This window comes from Leptidea sinapis, chromosome 44 (genome assembly GCF_905404315.1).
Source record: "Leptidea sinapis chromosome 44, ilLepSina1.1, whole genome shotgun sequence".
In the NCBI taxonomy this organism is placed as follows: Eukaryota; Metazoa; Arthropoda; class Insecta; order Lepidoptera; family Pieridae; genus Leptidea; species Leptidea sinapis.
Genome location: NC_066308.1, coordinates 1,166,611 through 1,173,607, shown reverse-complemented (window position 1 = coordinate 1,173,607; position 6,997 = coordinate 1,166,611). Strand labels below are relative to the sequence as shown.

At 33.6% G+C, this 6,997-nt stretch overlaps 1 long non-coding RNA gene across 1 annotated transcript; it reads left to right on the top strand.

Moving 5' to 3' along the window:
* The first annotated feature begins 1,094 nt into the window (after positions 1 to 1,094).
* LOC126977212 (uncharacterized) lies at positions 1,095 to 6,442 on the top strand. The gene is made up of 6 exons (XR_007732165.1): positions 1,095 to 1,236; positions 1,319 to 1,490; positions 2,986 to 3,040; positions 3,202 to 3,414; positions 3,562 to 3,717; positions 6,245 to 6,442. It is a non-coding gene; the product is annotated as an uncharacterized LOC126977212 (long non-coding RNA).
* The last annotated feature ends 555 nt before the right edge of the window (positions 6,443 to 6,997 follow it).

Here is a 6,997-nt window from a genome sequence, read left to right as displayed (position 1 = left end):
TTTTTAAGGATGTTAAAACTGATAGTGGTGTCAAAATATAAATCCAAGTTGGAGCTACATGAAATTCGATTTTATCAACCTTTTTTATCATGGGGGTTGTTTTCATGATTCTTGAGGGTACCGATAATGCAGGGCTTTTGAAATAAAATTGTGTGTTCACCGACACTCCCGAAAATCTCGAAAATTATTATATGAAATATTGATTTCATTGAAAATGTCACATCTGCCATCTTGGATCTTGGAATGGGTGTCATGTTTAGGTTTGACACTCCCGAAAATCTCGCAAATGATACTCATTTTGAATATATTGTAAAAGTCACATTCGCTGTCTTGGATCTCAAAATAGATGTCATATTCGGTGTTGACACTCCCGAAAACCTCAAAAATGATACCTATAGTGATTTAATAAAAAAAATCATATCCACCATCTTGTATCTCGAAAGAGATGTTAATTGTTCTTAATAATTGACACTCACGAAAACAATAATTGCCCCCCTCGACATATTCGTAGGATGACTGCAGGGTAGATTTTCGTAAGACTGTGTGAAGTGAGTGAAGTGTCTGAAGTTTAATTTCAACGGACACAGATTATAAACACATATTTCAAAGTTTCCCGTCAATATTTCAAATAAAATATTTCAACGAAATATTAAAAAAAAATAAAAAAAAAATTTTTTAAGAAAAACATTCAAGTAAATGTTGTTTAAAATGTTACATAAAAGTCATCATGTAGTCTATAATATTGCATTAGACACCGTATAGCCATCATACATACACTATACATAAAAATCTTACGCATTTTACTTTTTTACGCTCCGCAACGCCCCATAAGGAACTTCGTTCCAAAAATGCAGTCGAATTGAGAACCTCCTCCTTTTTTAAGGTCGGTTAGAAAAAATAACCTGACAACGCTATTGCTTTAATGGATTGTACGCACGTGTAAGAAAGTTTTTTATAAACATGAATTGGTTTCCATACTGTTTCATATGTCAACTGTGCCGAAATGTTTAATTAATTCTAAAAGTAATTAGTGGAAGGGAAATTACTTTGTTAAATTATGCAAGACTACACCTTTAATTAAAGTAAATATATGGTATAAATAGATCTGATGGTATATTTTATTTGTCATACTTTACATTGTTAACTTGAAGAGCATCCAGCGTTTAATTTGTTAAACTATGAGGGGGAGACAATTATTATTACTTGTGTTACTATGCCAAGTTGTTTTCGTTCAAGGTTACCAAAATTTTCTTCCCCAATTCAAGCTAATCTTGAGTTGTTTGTATATACCAAAATGTACCAATTTTATTTATTTCAGATGTGTTCGGCCACTCAGGCGGTGATACCACAGCTAATAAAATCGTGGGTGGGGAATACATCGGAATTGAAGAAGTTCCTTTTCAAGCTTTTGTGTTAACAGATAAGAATACTTGTGGAGGGGTCATATATAATGAAGAATATATTGTGACTGCCGCACATTGTCTTCAAAAGTATGTGTTTTTATTTTAATTATCCATTTTAGTTCTCAATTTTGTCATCACTGTTGTCGTCGAGTTAGTCTTAACTAGGATTGCACAAAATGTGATCGAGAACGTTTTATCTGAGTGGCACGATAGGCCCTCCGGCCAGACTAATATGGTCTGGGATGGGGAAACTATAATTAAGTGATATAAAATATTTTTTGCAAGAATCATCATCAATCAAGAGCCACTGAATAATCTGTGAGCCTTGTAACCGTCATGAAATATAATCGATATAAAAAATAACCGACAGACCCAACATTAGTTTGATTTTGCCCAACGGTATTATGTTATTTTAGTTTTTGAAGTGAAAACTTCTTTAGCGACGTTGAACACTTTTCTTTAAATGGCTATAAAATGTTAAACTCGCGTCAGGACACGTGGCATGATCAAAGATCCGTAAGATAGTCGTTGAAATTATGGATGAAAGATTTATACTTCTAAGTAATTATAGTTCGGCTATTTCAACTTAATGCTATATAAAGTGATGCAACAAACATACTCAAACGTCAAATAGTCAATGCCTTACACGAGAAAGTCTAAAAAGTAAAATTATTGTAATAGTTCTCATGTGTTAACTTTTTTATGTAATATAAATTGTAATTTTAGTGTACGATAGCGCAATAAATGAATTAAACCACATAAATGCTAGTTCATGTTTGCACTTCTGCCAGCACTCCCGTATTTTTGCTGTACCGATAAAGTGCTTTCTAACTGTTTTCTTTTAGAAGAATTCCTCTGATGTTCCATTTTTTGTATTTTTTTAATAACTTGTCCTTTATTAGTTTTTTAAGCATACGTATCAGCTATTCTTAATAAACATCTTTGGTTAAGCAGATAAAGTAAGATGAAAAAACCAAAAGATCGTCATTCCGCGTAGTTCTAATGCGTTTTTTCCAAACTATTAAACTTAACATTTTTCAAGACTCAATTCAGTCAATTCACCTCTGTATTAACTCTGCTACGTGCCCCCTGCCTATCTCATATTGATATGTCAATACCACGAAATGAAAATGTCTAATGCGTACATAATATCTTCATCGCTATGACAGATACGCTCGTGACAGAGCGATCTTGATTGTGAAGAAGGTTCTATGTACTAGCTGCCTCCTCTCGATGTGGTCCAAAGATGGCGAGTATACAAGAGTGTACTATGGAAGATAAACGCTGTTTGATTTTAGTTCCTAGCGTATCAAAACTTTGGCACGAAATTCGATCCATGAAGTATCCTTCTCCAGCACCACATTTTCATGTAAAGCTTCTTCAACCTCTTGCAATGTCCACGTTTCAGCAATATAAAAAATTTGGGTGAGATAAGCGCTAGGATTGGCCTGATCTTTGTGGCTTTTATAATATTTCTGTTCTATTTTGCCCATTTTGTAGACTGCAGTTCATGTTCTAGCCAAAAATATATATAGTATAGTATTTACCTTTAATGAAATTCATTGTTTTTCTTATGTTTTAGTATCAAAAGAGTTCAAATAAGAGTGGGATTTAACAGTTGGTATGATTCGGAAGAAGTAAGTAAAAATATCAAAAATACTTTTCAAAGCTCAACAAAACTAAGCTCTTCCTTTACATTGACAAACATAAAAAGAAGGTTATAATAATAATTCATTAGGAACATTATATTGTTTTTGCTTTCAGTTTCAATAGATTGATATATTATATATTATTACAGAAATATCCATACATGAATGGAACCTATACCGTGCATGAAAAATATAACAATCCTGGAAAGAATACTAATTTTGATTATGACATAGCACTCATTAAATTATTAAAAAAGTTGAAGCTTGATGGTGTTAAAATAGCCAAAGCCACCTTCGTCGAACGGGGAAAGGAGCTTGCTGATGGTACAAACTGCACAGTGTCTGGATGGGGCTCTACAACTGTAAGAAATACTTATTATTCGTTATATATTTTTATCACTTGGGCTCGTTAAGTGTCCTGACTCCTAACATAGCTCTGGTACTAACACAAATATATTAAGATTTAGGTTCTCAATAAGTATTTTTTTATAAGCGCATATGGTTTTCAGGAAGGCGGGGCACCCTCTGCGTATTTAAAGTCAGCCTTTCTTGAGAAAGTAAATTATAAGGAATGTTCAAAAGACTACGAAAAATATCTAACACCGAGAATGGTCTGTGCTGCTCCTCCTTCAGATCGTTGGGCTGAATTTTCTAATGTGTGTCGGGTAAACATATATTTATATTTATTAAAACGTTTTTTTACAGGACATTCGCTAATTTTCTAAAAATAAAGTTTTCGGGATGCTAATGGGATCTATCACAGACAGAACTGTTATTGCGAAAAGTTCACATATTGTTGTGGTAGAGTCGAGTAACGTTTGCTGGAATATAAACATAAATCAAGAAAAGCGCGTACACCTTCCTTAAAGGCCGGCAACGCTCTTGTGATTCCTCTGGTGTTACATTGAGTGTGGGCGGCGGTGATCACTTAACACCAGGTGACCCGTACGCTCGTTTATCCTCCTATTCCATAAAAAAAAAATCACCATTCTATGACCCATGAGCTTATCAACATATGGCATTTGACTTAGAGGCTTTTTCACAATGTCCAAGAAAAGTATTGTCATAGACTAGATAAATTCATTCCGAATAACACATGTTGTATATCACACAACTTCACTATGTTTATATACAGCCATGTCAGACGTAGAGGTTGTGCGTGCTTCATGATTTTTACTAAGATATTTTAAAAAAGAAGAAAATAATAAAACTATGTTGGATATCCAATATGTACCAAAAAAAGAAACCAAAATGGTGGTACGTACACGTACGTACATATCCTATCTATCCTTAGTTTAACTTACTAGAGGTAGACAAATCTATCCTTTTACGATAACATACTTTTCTATAACCTTTCGTCTAACGTCTTACCTATATGGAACAAAACTATGGATAGATAAGATCTTGTCATTAAAAGGTGACAGTAATATATCCGTAACTAGAGAAATGTTATTGAAGACGGCCATTAGAGGCTATTTCTCAACGTAGAAGTAAGGTAGCAATTGTCATAGGCTAGATAAATTCATTACTAAATAAATGTTCCAAATAACACAGATTGTGTATCACACAACTTCACTACTATATACAGTCATGTCAGATGTAGAGGTTGTGTGTGCTTCATGAATTTTACTACGGTATTGTTATTTGAAAAAGAAGAAAATAACAAACCTTTATTGGATATCTAATTTGCACCAAAAAAGAAACGAAAATGGTGGTACGAATTTAATGAATATTCCAAGAAACAAAAAAAAAGTTGAGTTCCCGGGATCCCATAAAATTGTTTTCTTTTTGTAATTGTTAATAAATAAAAGTGTGTTTTCGTTGTCCCACTGCATTATACTCATTGAAAATCGTGAGTGTAAAACCAAATGAATTGCGCTTGCGACTTGATCTGTCGACGTGTACGGTGCAATGACTGACTTGTAATGTAACATTCAAAGGGATTCGCTAAAAAACCGACAGTCGAGTGAAGCACGCGGTGCTCGTCGCGAATTATACATTACAAGGTAACGTTACAAGTCATTCTTAAGGAGTTTTAATGCATTTTTTTTTTCATATTTTACAGTTTTCTATTTGTAAAATATCTCTAAATCGCACTTCTCTTATTTTTTTCACAATAAAATCAATTATGACATAATTGTCTTGCATTTTCGTGTAACGAAATTTAAGAATGTCAACTATGTAGTTGTCATGAGCCTTTCATAATATTGTCCGTAAGTCATAACATAAACAAACCATGTACCAACATTATAGTAGAGGAGGCGGGGATTTTGTGATTTATTTGACCACGTCAGAATAACATAAGTGTGGCAAACTATCATCTTGTGAAGTACTCCCACGATAGTTAAGTACTTTAAGATAAGTTAATTATATTATGCAGAAAAATGTGCATTTCAATAATTTGACAATTTGAGCGTGACATAAGGAAATGGGAAAGTTTCAAACCAAATCTTTCAAACCGTCAGATTGAGGGAATCCCTACATATATATAAATGTCAAATTATGGGTCAGGATGACAAGGTCATTAAGATAAACCACTTGCATAATTTTTTGTATTCTGTAAAATCTGTCATAGCTTTTGGCCATATCGTAATCGTCAGTCTTTTAAATAGAAAATTAAGATAAATATTTTTCTGTTATCAAAAACACGTATCAATCACGTAGAAATCAAATATTTTTTTTTTCTTTTTAACATGTACACAAATCCTTCTCAGTGCAATATGTAATCACGACGCTCAAGTAAAGCCCTATTTAGCCTCTAGGGCTCCCCTACTATTATGTAAATTGACATTATTTTGTCAAATGCAAGTCACTCTGTCAGGTTATCCAGAACCCGGCAAATAGCTATGATAATTCTAGATCCATCCTATAACTTAAACGGCGCTTATCTGCTAGATAACACTTTTGATACATTGTGAGACACAAATGATATCTTTATTCGATAGATGAGTTGCAAGTAGCCTATTCGTAATTTTTCTTGTTCATTGTGAAACAGGGCATATAATACAATAAAATAAGAGCAATTTATTGTTATAACAGCCAAATTAAATGTCACTGTCAAATATACTTAGTACTGCTGAATCTTATACAATAATCTTATCTGGAGATTTAGGACTTTTGAAAATTACACGGTGACTGTAATTACATTAGATTTTCTGTTAGGTATTTAAATATATTTTTATTTCTATACAGGGTGATTCCGGGGGTCCCCTCTTTGACACGGCAACCAAGAAAGTCGCTGGATTGACGTCTTTTCTACAAGATTGTGAAGAATATATGCCTGCGGTTTTTACCAACTTAGCTGATGATGGTTTGAGGGATTGGCTTAAAAATCATACACAAAGCGAAAATTAAATCAAGAAAAATTTAATAAAATATTTCCATTGATTATTTTTCATTTAATATGTATATTCATAAATGTGTGTATGACAAAATAATTTCAATTTAGAGCTTCGTTTCAGTTAAATCCTTCTTTAATTAAGAACGCTTATTTACAGGGAAGATTATTTCAAATCTGTATTGCATATCGGTAAATTCGTTGTTAGATACTATTGACTAAACAATAAAAAGATACACTTTATACTTCAAATCTGAACTTAGTATTACTACTTACTGGCTGGTCAAATAGTTTAGAACATTGTATAGTGCAGCCTCTATACTTGGCATTCGTGGACTATGAGAAAGCCTTTCAGTCGATCGAGACCTGGGCGATGGTCTCTCCAGAGGTGTCACATTGCTTACGAATATATCGAAGCGATGAATTGTATGGAAATGCCACCATGTCAGTCCGTCTCCAGGATCAGATCTCGAAGCCTATCTGACTGCAGCGGGGACTCCGACAAGACAATATCATAACGCCCAAGCTGTTCACCGCTGCGTTGGAAAATCAAGACAAAACAATCCAGTTAGGCAGGTCTGATATCGCGAAAGTGGTCACTTGTTGAA